This window comes from Pleurodeles waltl, chromosome 10 (genome assembly GCF_031143425.1).
Source record: "Pleurodeles waltl isolate 20211129_DDA chromosome 10, aPleWal1.hap1.20221129, whole genome shotgun sequence".
NCBI classification, from domain to species: domain Eukaryota; kingdom Metazoa; phylum Chordata; class Amphibia; order Caudata; family Salamandridae; genus Pleurodeles; species Pleurodeles waltl.
The window spans coordinates 1,058,462,431-1,058,481,384 of record NC_090449.1 but is presented as its reverse complement, the minus strand read 5'-3'; the positions used below and the strand labels follow the sequence as shown (position 1 = coordinate 1,058,481,384).

General features: G+C 40.3%; 1 long non-coding RNA gene across 1 annotated transcript; it reads left to right on the top strand.

The window, feature by feature from the left end:
• The first annotated feature begins 1,086 nt into the window (after window positions 1–1,086).
• Window positions 1,087–2,557, top strand: LOC138260854 (uncharacterized). The gene is made up of 3 exons (XR_011199027.1): window positions 1,087–1,277; window positions 1,779–1,836; window positions 2,463–2,557. It is a non-coding gene; the product is annotated as an uncharacterized lncRNA (long non-coding RNA).
• The last annotated feature ends 16,397 nt before the right edge of the window (window positions 2,558–18,954 follow it).

The following is an 18,954-nucleotide window of genomic DNA, read 5'->3' as shown; positions in this document are numbered from 1 at the left end:
TTACACCTATTTTTCTCTGTGCTGTCACCTCTTGGTGTTTTTTTTTTTAAGTAGCAATTTTCATGTTGGTTCTCATGCTGGAAAGCCACAGGTGGTGGCAGGCTGACTGTTCTTCTCAGAAAATGTTCCTGTGCTTCCTGTGTGTATGTGGTGCGAGGTTTCAAAGTGAGCACCTGGGATTTCCCTACCTGGAGAGTGTGTGATTCTAAGAGTGAGGTTTACACTAGCCGAGATTACTCAAGAGTAGATTGATTTTGTTTCTGAGGCTGGTTATTATGCTCTGGGGCATAATGCTCCTGCTGGCATTGTAAGGGAGCTATATTATTCCGCATGCAGGTTCTTTTCTTCTTGTGATTTATTAGATGCTTTTGACTTCTGCTTTTTTCATCTCCTCAACCAAACTGGGGCATCGAGCGCAGAGCAGGGTCGCAATGGAATGTGATAAATTTGGCATCAGTACCTCTCTGGACTCTACTGATTAAATTGTTTAGAGTCTCTAATTTGGTATCCACCCCTGGAATGAATGCAGCTATGGTATTTTATTTAACAAATCAGTTTGTAGATCCCCTTTTTTACTATCCTTTATTGCTGATTATGGCAAAAGGGTTCTTTCTTTTTTCGAGTAATGTCAGGACTTAGCAATTCTTTTTTGTTTATGACCGTTTTTGATATATGTGCTATTTCGTTACACAACATTACATTTCTATTGTTTTCAGATTTTTTCCTATTTTTCATTTATTTTCCCCTTTCTTAGTCTATTTCCGACTCTTGTTTGACTAGTATCTTTTATATTACTCCCCAGTATTAAGTGGGGTAGTTCAAGATGGCCGCCTCCGCTTCCACAGTCAACATCTTTTTTTTTCAAGTAATGTTAGTGTTTAGTAATTCTTTTTTATGATCGTTTTTGGCATATGTGCTATTTCGTTACACAATATTATTATATTCTTATTGATTCCCGATCCATTTATAATTTTTATTTATTCCCCCCCTTTTTTCTGTTCATTTCCCCTTTTTCTCGACTCCTGTTGCACCAGTTTCTTTTATATTACTTCCTAGTATTAAGTGGGGTAGTCCAAGATGGCCCCCTCCGCTTCCTCAATCGACATCCCTCCTGCCGATCGGTTTCCTTAGCAACGTTTTTTCCCCATGTCCTCATGGGAAAATGGTCAGGTTCGCTGGCCTTTAAAAATGCGCATTTTCCGCAGCTCGGCTTACACGCATCTCGGAACCGGCAGAGCCTTGGCTACATGAGGTGTTATCGCCTCGCTATCTATTTGGTAAGTGCTTTAACATCCACACAATCGTTCCTTGGCCTCTTGTTTTTTATGTGTGATATCTTTGCTCACTGGTCATTGCTATTTCACACTTTGCCACCTCCATTTCTTTTCTGGAGGGACGTGTTATTGAGACTCACTTTATATCTTGGCATTCACCAATACGTTTGTCTACAGCGTTCCAGCATCTACTCTTATAATATATATTGGACTGTTTACTTTCTCTTTGTTCTCATTTGATTTACCCATTGGGCATGCCACTTTTTCTATAATTGCTTTCATATTTATTTTCTGTCTCACTTTATCAAAACAATCTGAATTCGCCACAGCATTTTGTTGGGGCACTCCACTCTATCACTGCCTCATTACTATTAGTATTCTTTCTTTTCTTTGTTTTTTACATTCTCTCCCATCCTATATTTATTATATTTTTCTCTGTGATTTGCTAGGCTTGACTTTGTGTTGTTTCGATCTTTAATTGTTAGTTTACTTTACATTTTTTAGTATATACGACCTCAACAATCAGCATGAGAGAGGAAACTGACTATCACCTACACATAAGGTAGGACTTTGTTGATTCACATTCTATTTGGATAATCTATATATAGGAACAAAGGACTATTCCTTTTTGTACTAGGCTTCAACAACACTTACCTCTAGTAATGTTCTCTGCTATATTTGGTGGCATCTACATATTTTGTTCTTGTTTTTATATTTGGGATTGTTTACGTTTGTTACCAACTTTGGTTTAAAAGCAAGCATTTATCCTTTCTGTTCTACCTCATTTCCAGGCACTACTTTTTCACAAACGTTGCTGGTTCTTCTTGTGTGTTCACTTCTTTCTTGTCTTCTTTTTTCTTTTGTGGATGTTACATATGTACGTACTGCTATTCTGTATTTATTTACTGTTTATCTGTAATATTTTAAAGAACATCGTGTTAATAGTATTATTTTGTTTCTTCTTTTTTATTCCTCCTCTTATTCCTATTTTTATTTTCATATTCATATTCTCCTGTTTCCTTTAAATTTAGCATATTCCTTTATGGGTGTCCCTTGTCCTCATGTCTTACTAATTAATTAAATGTGCTGGTCATGTTTTTATTGTGCACTTTATACTCGTAAGTAGTTTACATATTATATATGTATCTTTGTAAATATATTTAGTATATTCTTTCTGTCATATTTCAGCCCTGAAGAAGTCCTTTGTTAAGGACGAAACGCATTGGCTGGTTTGTCTTTATGTGCAAGGAAAACTTAATAACAATAAAAAGAGGATGATGCTGTAACGATATGGACTAACTGGACTTTATTATTCTACCTCAAGTGGTGCACTATCAATATATCTAGTATTGTATCTCTCTTGAGTTAGCACCTTGGCGGCAGGTGCTGTGATTTGTGCACACAATGTTTCACAAGTACTTGTTTTTGTTTCATTACAAGGCCTATATCTTAGTAGGGAATAGGGATAGGTGCATTTGGACTTCAAACCCGCTGCCAACCCTTTCAATAGTTTCCAGTTTGTAGATCTAGTTTAGATGAATGAAAGCTCATAGTTTCTACAGTTGCCTCTAGTGTGTCCAGAAGGACAGTCCAACACTCTGGGTAGCTGTTAGTCAATTTCTCTGCTTTTTTTTGGGCCCTCTTGAGCACTGGCCACCGACTTACTGGGAATTCCTGAAATTAACTCCTGCTGGAAAATACTGTTGGGTGATTGGAGGACTTAAATGTATTGGTTGTTTGTGTTGGCCTTATGGGTCCACTTTCCCAGGATGCTATCTGTGCTAAATTGAACTGACGGTGATAGCGTGATTAACAGGGTTGTTCTCTTTGCTGTTAAGGTATGCTTCTGCCTGTCGCTTTCGCACAGACGATGTCCCCTGGAAAGATTGGAATTAATGTTGAGTTTGTTAGCTGTTCATTGTGCAAATTAGTTTGATTGGGTAGACTAAGTTGAGTGCAGTCCTTATAGTAATCTGTGTGCTAGTGAGGTGGCTCAGAGCATAAAGAGGGATTGCAGGCTTTGCGGGCATTATGCCCTATATTAATTAATTTGCAGGATATGTTTTTTGTTTGTTCCCTGTCAAAGCTTTCGCAAGTAATGGAGGAGTTAAAATCATCTTTGCTCACTGGAGCCTCTGCACCAGATGGTTCTTCTAAATTCTCCTTTTTGACTTTTTTTGAAGAAGTCAAACAGTGTGGGGAAGAGTGAGCTATTCCAGAGTTGGTCCATTTGTTTCTGTGAGGTGATTGTCATAACTGGGCCTGACTTAGGGTGTTTTTTACTGGGCTGGGTTTTTCATTTGCATGCCATTGCCGCGAGTGGAGCTGACCTTAGTCTCCCAGTTCTCATAGTATCACTTCTTATGGCAGTTGAGTATAACTTATTTAGTTGCTGGGAGTATATAAAAAAAATAAAACAAAAATGGGCTGGGCGCAGTGTATTATTTTGCAATATGTGCGGATAAGTAACTCCCTGAAAAGTGGATGGAGAAGAGGTGAAACATAATCTTTTCTTTTCCTTTTTACCTTAACTTTTGCTGATTTTCGTAGCTCAGAACCCACCTGGGCATTCCACGTGTTCTGTAGCTGCTTCCACTCTGGATGCAGACAGTTTGCTGCCAGAACTTAATGCAGGTGATAAGGGCAGTCAGAGCACCCAGGTGCAACGCAGCGTGTGGAGTCAGGGGGAGCTCTGCGAGGCACAAGCCACACCAGCACCTGGCCGAGCTACTTGGCCCACCTTTGAGACTTCTACCACTTCTGGGGGGGGCCCTAACAAGCACCCTCCCCTGTGAATAGACCCCTTGTAAGCATAGGTGTGAGCGTAGGGATGCAACTGGGGTGAGGAAAAGCAGCCACAGTTGGAAGCAGACCAGGCCATCCAGAGTAGGTAAGCAAGTCAAGGTAGCAGGGTAAACTGGGTAGTCAGGCTGGCAGGCAGTGAGCGACACAAGTAGCGAGACCATGGCTAGCTGCTTCTCCTGTGTGGCTCTCTAAACTGCTTCCTTGCAGCTGCAAAGCTCCTGCAGAGCACTTGAGGTCCCGGCAAGGCTCCGGAGGCTAGCTGCGGCTTGACTAGCTAATGAGGAATTTTCTGTAGAGGGGCGGCAGCTGCGGTGTCAGCAACGGCAGCGATGGTGGCTAGGCAGGTCAAGCGGGGGTTAGCCGAGCGGACAGCTCTCCTCTGTCTGGCAATGCGTTGAGCCAGCTTTCCCAGCTATGAGCAGCCACATCGAACACGTGGCACTCAACTCTCCCATGACCCCATGACCTATATGCAGACAGCAACACCAAAACAAGCATGAAGGCTCCCCCATGAACCTTTCAATTACAAAAAAGACCATGCAAAGCAGCACAAAGTGCAGTAAGGGATTTGGCACCAGAATATTATTTGAAATCCTTGTTCAGGGGTGTGGAATTCCTATAGCCTGATGCCCAGGACATATTGTTTGGGATTAAGGACAACAAGTTTTCATGCTTACTTTGTCCTTGGGACGGGTAGGCCCAACACCCTGCAGCACAAACCCTTTAGCTGCCAATTTACAGTGCCACATTATGGAACAGGGAAGGAATTGTCTGCATTTGAGGTAATATTTCTGCCCCTATGCTAATGCTGATCGAGCCTGTATTTATGGTACAATACTGCAAAGCCTTTATTATTAGGATGAGTGCTCTGAATACATGCTGTAAGCTCAGACTGCAGTACTGACAGCGGTTCCAGTAAAAAACATGTGTACACATGTTTGCAAAATTTAACAATATGAGAATACATGTAATGCTCCCAGAATACTCTCTGATTAAAAGCAAATATCTGCAGAAGCTTGTAAGCAATATTAATGATTCTTTGTTGTCAAACTAAAATGTTCACAAAAAATGCAAAAAAAATAAATGTTTTGCTGAATTACTGGGAAATATTAGGTATTGTTTCTTTGAAGCATCGTTCAGTAAACATTTTGATGGATGCCAGTATTTCCAAAACTACTGCTAATAGAAAATCAGTGAAACCTGTTTCAACAAGATTATAGAAAACATGAAAATAAACAAGCATTGGCAAAGCCAACAGGTCTGACATTAATAGTCAGTCTTTTGGTTTTGTCAATACGTGTCTTATTTTCACATGGCTTTTGTAAAGCGTTATTGTTGTGGGAGCTGCTGGGCTCTCATCACTGTAACAAACATTGGCAAAAATATTTTGGTGTCAAAGCGCACATTGGCTCAGTAGTTTCTGCCACTGAACAAAATTACTTTTTATGCTAGTGTGCACTTTGTGAAAGAGCAGATTGCTATCACTCACAGTGGAGTCAGCCAATAGATGGATGGAGCAAGAGAGAGAATTGTAATAAAAACAAAAGTTCTTGGACCTAATTAGGGGTCCAGTTGCTAAAGAATGTCACAAAAGTGCACCCATGGTATATGTTTTCGCATTAGTCCAGATTTACAGATTTCATGGACTCACATTAATTTGCCGAACAAGACCAGGAAATGTGGATTGTATTTTAACAGGAGCAAATACACATGTGCAGATTTGCTCATGTGAAAATATGTTGAGTGTTTACAAGTTCACTTTCCCTCCAACCACTTCTTTTCTCTGACTCTGGAAAAAGTTTTACTTGTCCTTGTCAGGAGTAAATTTCCAACCTTTCCCAGCATGGGAACAGACTGGAGAAGAGCTTGTGAGAACCCATGAAACTGCCAGGTTAGTAGGTTTATAAAGACTCAAAAGGGCATTCCAACCCTGGAACTTTTCCTTACCGCTGCTTCCAGCCCCAGTATGTAGATCTGCAGAAAAGTGGCAAAATAAGGAAATTGCTAGTATTCAAGCCCTACTGCAGTATTAGCCCAGGCATAATCAGAGAGGCTATTTGCTCTCAAATAATGAGATTGCTGCCAATATGTGTTGACGCTCTACATGGCACCAAAGGGACAAGTAGATTTTTTTTTTTTGCAGGACAAGGAAATTGTTGAAGGAACATGTCCTAGGGACAAGTAGATATTTTATACAATTCCACACCCTTGCTTTCTCCCTAAAGGTTCCTAAAGTTTCCATGTTTTTAACTATCATCTGGAAAGCTGCTTTTCTTTGTACTTATGTTGTTGCACCCTCCATGGCATGAATATTTTCTTGTAGTTGGTACACAAACACCAACATAACGGCCAACCCTGGCTATAGTTCTATGTCTTTGGTGGTCACAGAAAGCAGGACCTGTCTAGTTGTTTCACTTCTAATAGTAAATGGTGCTCTTTGATGCAGCTGTTTACGTTTTGCAAGAGGCCACTTCGTTTTAGCTGGCTCTGTAGTGAGTGTAGAGGAACTCCCAATCTGGCTTGATGTGCTCACTTCTCCACCCTCAAATACATTGGCAGGGTCCTCAATATCTGATTTCCACATCTACAATTTAAATGTAGATTGCAATAACTTGTAAATTAAGTAGTAATGATTTAACAAAATAGTCCAATGCCACTAACAATACTACAATTCTAACTATACTACATCTTGCACAATGTAGTGCAAATATTAATAATAGAAGTACAAATTTGGCTTTTCAACTCCTTTCATTTTAAAATATTTTTAATTTAACCTCCACAGTTTTACTTCTAAATGCTCTAGAACAACTCAGTGAAATGCAGTAAATAATTACAAAATGTGTAAATGTCCGGCTGTGCAGTTAAAAAAAGTGTCTATGTATGACACTCCAGACACTGCCCCTAGCTGTGAGGTGCTTCAGATGGTTTATAGCTGAACCAGTGAAGGCTAAGTTGATGGTCCAATCCAATGCCACTTGCTTTGTTTTGTCTCAAGGACATCTTCTCCTTGATATGTGATCTTAAATCAAACTACAAACTTCATCAATACTTTTGAAGGTAACACCAACTACATTTATGTGCTCCTGATCCAGATACCTCTTTTGTTGGCCCTCAAAAACTGTAAACGATTACTTTCAAAATAACTCATCACTTTGAGCAACACACTGTTACAACCAAAATAGACAGTTCTTTTTCAGTGAATTAGTGCTTCCTTTTGCGCACATCTTCCCCTCTTCCCTTCTCTTGAGAAGCTTTTCGGTATGTTTAGCAGCCACAATCCACACTCAACCGCTCTCCTTTTCAGCTTGCAGAACTGAAAAGTGAAACCAATCACAAACTGCAACTCAGTAATAAGACATCAGTAATTGTGAAGTAAGATTCACTATTGGGAAACTGCTACATAAATTTAGTGACTGTAATAAATTAGGTTATTAGTTCAGGAGGTGATTACCCACCTCAAGTAATAAGCACAATCCTTCTCAGGGTTAACCACTAAAGTCATTAAATAAAGCTGACCTCAACACCCCGGAAGCTGTGGCACAGAGCGAACAGGCTTAAATTAGAGGCAATGTGTATAGAATTTATGAAGTACTAAAACAGTAATAAAGTTGCAATGCAAAACAATAAAAAATGCAAAATGGATTAGAAAAATAGAGTAAATTTGAATAAACAAATTGACACCAAAATGACAAAAATCCAATCAGGGGAACCGGTGATATGTTTTTTCAACGTTTTAAGTAGAACTAGCACCAAGAAGAAAATGGGTTACTTACCTGTAACTGCAGTTCTCCAGTATTGGTATCTTTCATAGATTCACATGCTTGAATTATTCCCTGTCGTCGAGATGGGAGTCGTCTGTAATTTAATAAAGCAGTATATATATATATATATTCATATATATATATATACATATCACCATCATAGGCTATAATGGCAATTAAAAGGTCAGTTTCATAGCCTATCCATGTCTTTTTTTTAAAAAGGACCAAACTTGAACTATAACCAATCCGGCAACAGCACCCTCTAGAACACTCCCAAAAGAGGCTGAGTCCCTCAGATTTTCAAGCATAAGTGGGAACAGATAATCCCGAGCTATAAAGGGAGCCTCTCTAGGCAGGAGGGTGGGTCGCAAGTGAATCTATGAAAGATACCAATACTGGAGAACTGCAGTTACAGGTAAGTAACTTATTTTCTTCTCCAGTATTGGATCTTTCATAGATTCACACCCATGAATCAGAGTAGCAAGCAGTTACTGTATTTGTATATCTTATAGTATTAGCGCAAATAGTGGATGGTGGGTAGAAAATATATACATAATATTCATATGCAATATAATAAATGTATACATATAAATCCACGTATACACATCCTACATTAAAATCTGCATGAATACATAAACACATAAAACCAAAAGAGGCTCCCCTTAATGAAATAAGTGGTAAAGTAAAACCAATCCAACCGCTGTATGATTGCGCTGCACCGATTCCAGGTACTAATGCTGCATGAATAATATGCACACTTTTCCAAGTTGCATCACGACACATCTTCTCCAGAGGTACTTACGCAAAGTAGTTGAAGTGGAACTGCCCCAGTTGAACGCACCCTACTTTTCTCTGTGAGGGGACTGCTAGTCTGAGTGGTAGAACTACTGGATTGCAGCTGAAATTCATTCAGCGATGGTTGCCAATGTGACTGGAGCACCCTTACGAGTGTGACTATCTGACTCCAACTCTTGGTCAGTTCACATGAGTTCTCTAGTGCGATGTAAGTAGAATTTTAGATATCACTTGATACCAAGAGTATGAATAGACCTCTCAGCTGGTAATGTTCAATTCAGGAGAGAAAAGTCTGAAATATTATAGGCTCATTGAGGCAAAATCTGAAGGAACCTTGGGAATAAATCTGTGGATTGGTTCAGAGAAGAACTAAATGGCCTGTGAGATGCAAAAAGGCTCTTGTGTTGAGAAAGCCTGCATCTTCTCTACCCTACTTTTCGAGGTGAGCGCCAGTAAAAAGACGACCTTCCATACGAGAAATGAGGGGTGCTCTGAGAATGGGTTCAAAGTAACTCTTCATGAGTAGAAATAGAAGTTTGTTCAGGTACCAGTACGATGAAGCAGCCCTTTCTGTAGGAAAGCACTGAATAAATCTTTTATGAATTGTTTGATGATTCTGCAAGAGTAGAAAGTAAAAATGTGATGAACAGCCATATCTTGATAATGTTGTAAGCTGTACCTTAACGGAAGCATGTACCAACTGTGACCAAGCTAGTGATAGGAGATAGGATAGTTATTTGCCCGATTATGCTAGCAGAGGATGTAGGTTTGATTTTCTGGTGCCACAGGCAGAAACTTTCCCATTAATGTTTACGTGTCCTTATCATGGCCTCCTCCTTGACTTGGAGAGAATACACGTGCAGTCCTGAGGAATATTGAGATCTCTGTATTGATGGAATTTAGGAACTGTGCAACTAAGAGGACAGAAGTCAGGTTAGAATGAAGGGCCCAGCCTTAGTTTATCATCAAAGGTTTACAAAATGTTGGTAGGTGAATGTGGTTGTTTTCTGATAGTAGGAGAAGCTCAGTGAACCAATTCTGAACCAGCCACCTGGGGGCTATCAGGACAAGAGAACACTGCTTTGCTTTTCTCTTGGTGAGAATCTTTGGAATTACAGGTATTGGAGAGAAGGTAGATATAGATCCTGGAGCATCTGTCCAAAAGCATTCTACCAAGATCCTAGATGTGGATGCAACTTGCACAGAACTGGCATTTGCTGGTTTCGTTTGTTGCAAAGGGACATAGAGCAGTTTGCCCACAACAAGATGATCATGCTTAGAGCCGAATGATCAATTTCTCCTTCTTGGAGGCCATTTCCAGTTTTCTTTAGTATGTCTGCTATGAGATTTCTAGTCCAGGGACTATGTTCAGCCCGAAGAGTTATCCTTTGTGTCATTAGCTGACACCAAATTTCCTGGTCTTCTTTAGACAGCGCCATGGATCTTGTGCCACTTTGTTTATTCACGTATTGCATGCTGGTAGTACTGTTCGAAGACTCTGCTACATTGGCAGGAAAATTTGGAGACCAAACAGCTAGCTTTGAGATCTAGGTGAGTGATATGTATGCTCTTGTGGAGCAGAGACCACTTTCCTCGAATTAGAGGTTCTGTAGATGACTGCCCCAGCTTTCCAGGGAAGTATTTGTAGTCTGAGACTACCAGACTAGAACTTTCATCACCTACTTGAAAATTCATCAGGCCCTAAAATGATTTGTTTGATTGAATCTATTGATTTTGTAGCTGCGCCTGTAAGGCATTCATTTTCAGGCATACAACGGTGATCGTATTGATCGTTGAGGACCTGACGCCCAAAAGCTAATTGAACAGAAAGTATCTTCTTTGATGGAGGAGTTGATTATCTCTGATAATTCACAAGGACACTGCCTGTGAAACAACTTTAGGCAAGCCTCTGAGGCCTTGGATGCTTGAAATGCCATTGGTGCTTTTATCAATGAGTTGTCGAAGTTGGAGAAACCCTTCCTGAAAAAGCTGATCGGAAGCCAAATTCAAGAACTCTGATGAGTGCGAATGCAAAAACAAAAATATATATCCTGTGCTGAAGGAGACCATATAAAAGAACTGTTTCTAGAAATACTTGTTAATTTCTGGAGGTGTATGCTGGATGGACACTATGATGTTTTCTGGTTTATGAGGCAAAACAAAGAATAGAAGCCTCTTTCTTGCTGAGAATGTGGGATTCTCTCTATAGACCCTTTGGTCAGAGTAGCTAGCACTTCCTTCCGAAGGTAGATGGGGTAATCTGGGTGAACTGCAACATATATCTATATGTGACGAGATCCAAGACTTATTTGTCCATCGCTATTTTCTGCAATAGATGACAACATTTTTGGAATGGTTTTTCCCACTGGATGTTGTAATCAGCACCAGAACGTTGTCACTGTAGGTAAGCTAGCCTAAGTGCTACTGAGAGGGTTGCTAAGTCAGATACTTATCAATGGATAATTGTCTTTTTTGGGTCCCTCTAAAGATTGTTTCATTCGAAATTGTAATGCTCCAAAAGATCATGCTGTGTCAAGAGTCACTGTTGACTGCTTCCAAGTAGTCGTCAACATGCATACAGAGCGTCAGTATGGTACTATAAAATATTAGATATATTTGCACCTCAAATTTTAAAATGTTGTGGCCTTGATCCATAATATCCAAAGGACAACTAACCCTGCCAGTTGTGGGAATACTATTGAAGTTTTATCTATAGCATAGACTATGCTGACATCTCACTCCAGTACAGCAGCATTTTTTTTTTTTTTTCCATTTTCTGGCAAACATTTTATTTACGTGGGCATGTCTGACCACATCTGGTGGCTATACCTGCGCCGTATTACCAGGGAACTGGCAGCCCGTACAGTAGTCTGGACCTAGATGAGAACGTGTCCTTGCTGGTTAGGCGGAATTTTGAATGATAGGGTTTTCCATGATGGTAATTCCTCCTGGACATATGAGCAATTGGAATAGGTTTTACAGCTTTCCTGTTTAAATACATGATGAAAAAACAAATTAATTTCTTGTTTGCTATAGGAAACTGGGAGTGTTTGGTTGCTCGCTCCAAAGGGTATGGAACCCCCCAAAATAAATCTGGTGGGAAATCCACCATTTGCCACTGTAATATGCTCTGAAGCTCTAGTATGAGAGACATGGACCTTACCCATGCTCTGCAGAGGCGGAGTGGTGTAATTGTTCCATATATTGCCCCTCAATTTATGGACTGTTGAAGATATGCTCACCTCTTTGCTTGACACTAAATTATTCTGGATTATGTGTGTTTTGCTCTTGTTGACAATTACATGTTTTCATCTTAATTTGTATTGTGATCAAGTTCGATGAGGCGGATGTAAAAGTCTGGGCTCATGCAGACAATGTTTGTTGTTGACGAGGCCTTCACCACAGACGAGGCCTTTGTAGAGGATGCAGTCATATACAAGGCCGACGTCGACAAGGCATACAGAGACAAGGCCATCGTAGATGTGGTTCCGTAGACTAGGTCAATGTAGGCAAGGCCGTAGTAGTAGACAACCATCAGAAGAGGCTATTGCAGATGAACATCGTAGATGAGACTGTCACAGTTGACTATCATAGAGGAGGCCATTGTATATGGCCGTCAGACGACCGTCGTAGATGATACTGCCATCATAGATTAGGCTGTCATATAGAACCATCATAGATGAGGATGTCACAGATTACCGTCATAGATGAGGATGTCATAGACGACCATCGTAGATGAGGCCGTCGTAGATTAGCATCGTAGATGAGGCCGATGTCGACAACCACCGTAGATGACCGTCATCGATGACCACCGTAGACGAGCGTCGCTGACGACCACCGTAGACGAGCGTCGCTGACGACCACCATAGAGGACCGTCGCCAACGACCACCATAGAGGACCGTCGCCAACGACCACCATAGAGGACCGTCGCCGACGACCACCGTTGACGAGCATTGTCGACGACCGTCATAGACGACCACTGTAGATAACTGTCGTAGACGACCACTGTAGATAGCTGTCGTACACATCATAGATGAGGCCATAGTACATTACCATCGTAGATGAGGCCCTTCATAGATGAGGCCATTATAGACCACTGTAGATGACTGTCGTAGACGATCACTGTAGATGACCGTCATAGACGATCACTGTAGATGACTGTAGTAGACGACCGTCATAGATGAGGCAGTCATAGATGACCATCGTAGATGAGGCCATCCGTAGATGAGGCCATCATAGACGAGGCCCTTCGTAGATGAGGTAATAATACTCAACATTGTCATCAACCACCTCAAAGTAATTCCTGTGAATGATTATTTTACAGGCTGTTTTCAGACGCCCCATTGTAAGGTTATGAGGTTCTCTCTGATGTATTGTCAGAGTTGAAGAGGGAGTTGAGAGAAAGAAATGTTTTTCTTTCTCTCTGTCAGAAGTGCCTTATGAAGACTCATGGTAAGTCTTTTTATGGCTTTTCTGTGTGCCTTCTGGAGAGCCTGGTGCAACATCACCCTCTGACTCCTCCTGTGGGGTGAAGGAATCCTCACTGTCCCCATTAATAGTGACAGATTTAAGATTTTGTAATCCAAGCCAGTAATAGCCTCATCTCTCAGAAAATGAGAGTTTTTGAGGAAAAGGTTAGACATATTTATGTAGACTTTTACCTTGTTTACTTAGAGAAATGAAACAGGAAATATAATATTGGATGATCCAAAAGAAGTAAAAGCTGAAGAACTGAGCAGAGCTCATGGAGACTCCCTTAACACGACGTGCGGTAGAAAATCTGAGGAACTCAGCCTCTGTTGGGAGTGTTCTAGAGGGTGCTGTCACCTAATTGGTTATAGTTCAAGTTTGGTCCTCTTTTTCTTCCACAAGGACATGGATAGGCTATTAAACTCACCTTTTCATTGCTATTATAGCCTATCATAGTGATATATATATATATATATATATATATATACTGCTTTATTAAATTACCGGGGACTCCCATCTCGATGACGGGGAATGATTCAAGCATGTGAATATATAAAAGATCCAATACTGGAGAAGCACAATGTCTCAACTATAGTCAAGGATGACGGTAGACCAAGATATAGGCACAAGTTAATGCTGACCACAATCGAGCGTGGGTCAGATATACTAACCAGATTCGTTCTGGTCAAGAATTTTACCTTGTAACTTTAGTCCTTTAAGTCCCAATCCTTTCCACATGTACACTTCTAAAGCATCCCATGGCCTCAAGGCAGGCACTTTGAGATTAACAGGGTGGCAGGCAGAGGCCAACAGGAGGGTCTAGTTGCTACTGGTTAGCTGAGATGTTGTAGCTTGTTGTGTCTCTGTACCTTTTAACAAGAGGTCAACCTTATGACCCTCAGAGTCCAGTTTTGATTTGGGTCCAATTGGGAGGGGAGGTCCAGTCTCATAGGCTCTCCTCAGGTTTCAGACAGCAAGTTCAGCACTCTTCTGATCTACAACAGGTTCAGGAGTGTTCTGAAGTGAGCGCATGGAGGTGGCACATTTATGCTTGGTACATGGTAGAGGGTGGGAATGTCCCCTGGGGATGCCCTCTCCGAATGAGTTAAAGGTTCCCAAGGCTTAACCATACCTACTTGGGGAATTTTCAAGATTGCTGTCTTTGTCCACACTAAACTTGGGCTATAAGAGCGATGTGTGTGTGGGAGTGTACTATGTTAATTCTGGTGTCCTCCCACATCTAACATTAAAATCCAGTTTTAGGCTGTGCCTGTCCTGTTTACAAACTCAGAGACAGATGTCTGGTAAAATCAAAGCTGAGCTTTCAGCGACCAGGCAGTGGATACATGCAAAGGGTTTTGACATTGTTTCCTTCCTTTGAAGTAGGCCCAAAATTTTATATATAAACCCATCAGACCTCTCAAACACACTGTGACTCTGTAATGTCAAAGACAGTCTCACTGTGATTGGGGCCTAACTGGCAGTACAAAAAAGGTGTCCTGCCCAAGTGTCAGCTACTATTTGCCTGTGAGAGGGGAGGCCTCTTTGGGATGTGTCATGTGTCATATGAAAAACCCCAGCAGACCTGTCAACTAGGATGTGACATTCAAGCAAGACCTAAAACTTTAATGTCAGAGAGGAACCTCCCAGCATCTCCTGCATAATTTATCAGGTTCAAATTATCATCTTTGCCCATTCAGGTGAGCCTATTGTTTCCTCCTGGGAGTAATTCACACTTCAGCACAGAGGGTCAGCACACGGGAGTAATCAGCTGCCAGATGACAGTTGGAAGGCAATGGAAGGCCTCGGAAGGTTTAGGCTGGCAAAGGTAACTTTTCTAAAGTACTTTTAATGTACTAGACAAAATTGGACATTATCATTACATTGATTTTTTTTTTAACTATTACAAAGAGTCATTACAATATTTCTTAAGCTGTTTCATAGGTGAAGATAACATTTATTAAAGGTAATATTGTATCCCAATGCTTTGCTATGGAACAGCTTACTCTGCAACAGTGAAAATAGCATTTTTGGCTTTTTTAATGTAAGAACATCTTTACATTAAACTTGTACATTCCCTATCTTAAAAACTAAAAACCCTACCCATATGGTCAATAAGGCCTACTTAGGGATGACTTACAAATATTTGAAAGAAATGTTTAGGCCAATCAAATAGGGCTATTCTGGCAGATTGATTCTGCAGTCAAAACCTGAACAGCCAAGCCATTGGTGACATGCCTGCAGTCATTTTTACATTGTCACTTTAGTGGATGGCACAATGGGTGTTTGTAGTCCACTTGTGACATTTACCTAACAGGCCGTGAGTACACCTTGGTACCATAAACTAGGGACTTGTAGGTAAATTAAATAAGCCAATATGAAGTATACCAATTTTACTATGCTGACAGGATGTGCACAAGCACTTTATAACTGGTTAGCAGGGAAAAACTGCACAGAGGTCTATAGCCTACTCAGCAAAAAAGACAAAAACAAAAAAATCATGGTAATCTTGCAGAAAAGGCAAATTTCCAACTGCCACAATTACAAAATCACTAGGTAAAAAAAAATGTTCTAGTACATTTTGATCTGCGATCTGGAAATTGCAATTCAATATTAATCAAAATTATCAATTCACAATTTCATTCTTTTGTTCATGGGGCTCCCTAGTCCCAACTACAAATCCTCCCTTCCTCGACAAGATGATACATATTAGCCAAGCCATATAGAAAACACGATTGTTCCTCACTGGTCATAACTGCACAAAATCTTTAAAAAAAAAAAACTCTTAACTTCTTTTTTAACCTAAGCAGGCTCCATGTGGACCATCTTTGGAGAAAAGTGAGTTATCTTGATTATTGTCACAATAATATGTGCATGTCCTATTGCCTAGCTTTGCCACATGCACTCGATGTGATTATAATCCACGTGCAACATCTGTATTTAATTGCTCATAGTATTTTTCTTCTAACTTCTCTTAGTGTTCCACGCTTGCATTCGCTCTGACATTCTTCACAAAGTAGCATGCCTTATCTGATAAATAAATAAACAAAAAATGGTATACGTTCTATATTGATTCCCTGTCCCCCATACTACAAACAATGCTGCACTGCTCCATGGCTGTCTGTATTATAAGTTTACCATAACAGTAACGTAGGACTAGGCTCGGTCTGTCTGTAAATTTAACGATAGAATGCTTATCCTTTTGGTTTGCAATTCACGTAAAGCATGAAGGAAATTGATACTGCTGGTTTAGAACGAACTATAACATGCCATCAGGAAAGATCTAAGCATATTTTATCCAACTTCCTTTGCTTGTAGGCTCTGGAGAGCAGCGCAGGTAGATATTAAAACCGAGACAGGGCCATTATGAAGTGGCGACAGGGGTATAAAGGCATGCATTAAAATATAAACTAGCATTTATTTCGGCAAAGTAAGTAATATGTTCTGCTGGCTGCTGAGTTGTCACGTTTAATGCCGTGCAAATAAATTATAGGTGTGGGGAGTGCCTATCACAACAGAGAGGGAATTACTAAACCTAATGCCCAAAAAAACAATAACTAACCTTAAACAAGTTCAAGGCATTTGCAATAATTCGTATTCTACCTGATAAAAAAAAATAAAAAATTTAACTATGGGAAGTTCTCAGGACATGAAATAAAGCATTAAAACCAAAATGCAAGAACCAGGTTAGTATACCATTTGCCACTCTGGAGGAAAGTCCACCCAGGTACTGCTATGATGGAAAGCAAAATAAGTGTGATTGAATCGTGAACGAATATGTGTAGTTACATGATTCCTGTAAAAACTGTGCTGCTAAAATATCTAACAGATGCAGGATAAAATCAAAGTATTCAAAGACCTCGGAACACAAGTCCTTTACAAAAGAGGACTTGCTATCAGTAGGTAGTCGTAAGATACAAGGCACAGCCCTTTACATATTTTTCTTTTCTCCACATTCTAATGATTGAACGGACTTTACAAGAAACAAAAGGTATTTTACCAGGCGTATTTCGCTAGAGTTCTTTTCTGTTAAATAATGCACACTTGCACAGCCGTATCAGAATAAGCATTCCACTGCGCTATTGATGGATATACGCCATGCTGCTGGTGTATTTTAAAATAGTGTAACGAGTAAATCCTGACGCTACCGGCCACGCATATTGGTACCCAAACCCTACGTATCTTTTGATTCATGCAATTACGGGCTTCCTTTTTGTAGCACTGCACACAAGATCATTCATGAAAGAGGAATGATATAACAAAAAAATACTACAACCACACTTAAAGTTCTAGGTCACGGGCATGAGTACTCTACTGTGTAATGTTAGGAGGAGCGATCACAGAAATGAGAAGTCGATACTCTTCGTGACTAGGATAACATCGATGAATTGCTGTATTACAATTCTTGATAATGTTAACTTCAAGTCATCAAAGCCAGACGTAGGTCGTATGTACTACAGTTACCCAAGGCCAGCTTCGTATGAATGGGCATACCTGCATCTGTCACACTAGGGTTTTTACCCCTCTGACCATAAACCATCGTGATGTTATAACAACAGTGTACTGTTTAATAGTGCCTCGTAACTTTATAATTACTAACAAGCAGGCTTTCAGACGAGTTGGTAGCATTTATTTCCAGTAAGCTATAAAGTCACCCTTAAACTGAGCCGTACATATCAACAAAAAACGCATGTGCAAGACCCTAAAATAAAACCAAGCATTCTTGGAAGGAAAACGTTTTTGAATTTGATAAATTCTAAAGATTTATCTAAGATAAATTATGTCATCGAAACGGTAGCCAATGGCGATCAATCTCCGCCAAATCTGTTCAGCCTTTAACCACCCACAAGCAAATTACAAGAAATAAATGATTCCCTTTGTTCATGAAAAAATAAAGGGTAGGCTCCTCACAGCGGCCTCTCTGGTCGCAGTATGTAAAGACTGAGCAACACAGAAAATCAATGGGAAGTGTCATGTTTTAAACATCCCAGCAATAAACAGCATTCCTTTTGAAAGTTTTGTGACAAAGGAATGCATTGACCATAAAATGAACCATTATTTATTACATATTTCAACTGGTGGGAAATAGAAAGAATGCAATCCTACAAGAAATAAACAGACACTGTGGCATTTCTTATCATGCCTGCAAAGCTGTTAAATTGTTAAAAGGATAAACACTTTGCAGGCCGTATTTTATCTTTCCTACTGGAATTAAACACTCCAAAAAAATTAAAGGATTTCACTTCTACAATGCAATTTGCTATTAATAAAAAACACTTACTGCCTATTGGTAATATTGCATTACATGTACAGTATCCCAAAACCTTGGTAAAGCCTAGGTGAGGCCTCCTAGCTTACAAGTTACAAACATAAGCCCATATGTTGGAACAGTGCCCACTATGCCACAGCACCCTAAAGACGAGGCCCAAATAGGCGATTCGGGGTCTGGATTTGCTTGTGTTCCCAGCAATTCGGGCTGCACTGTTCCTACTAGAGGAAAACCAAGGCGCATTTCCATATGGATGATTCCTGTCTGAGGAGTAGTAAAATATCAACTTTTGAAGCTTCACCAGTAGCTTAAAAAATGTCGTACTATATCTTCAAAGAAACTTATTGATGCAACGTGTGGCCATAAGCAGCGTTGGACGCCGGCACTGATGAAATCCCACATAAACATAACAGAATGTGGGAGAAGACGCATGGGTGACGGCCGTTATTAGGGTATGTGCACATTTCACTCCTACATTCCTGATAGCTATTTATTAAGCTCACAAGATTAGTGAGATATTAGCTATTTAACCCCTTCGCTGCCAAGCCTTTTCACCCTCAGGTGCCAGGCCTTTTTTCG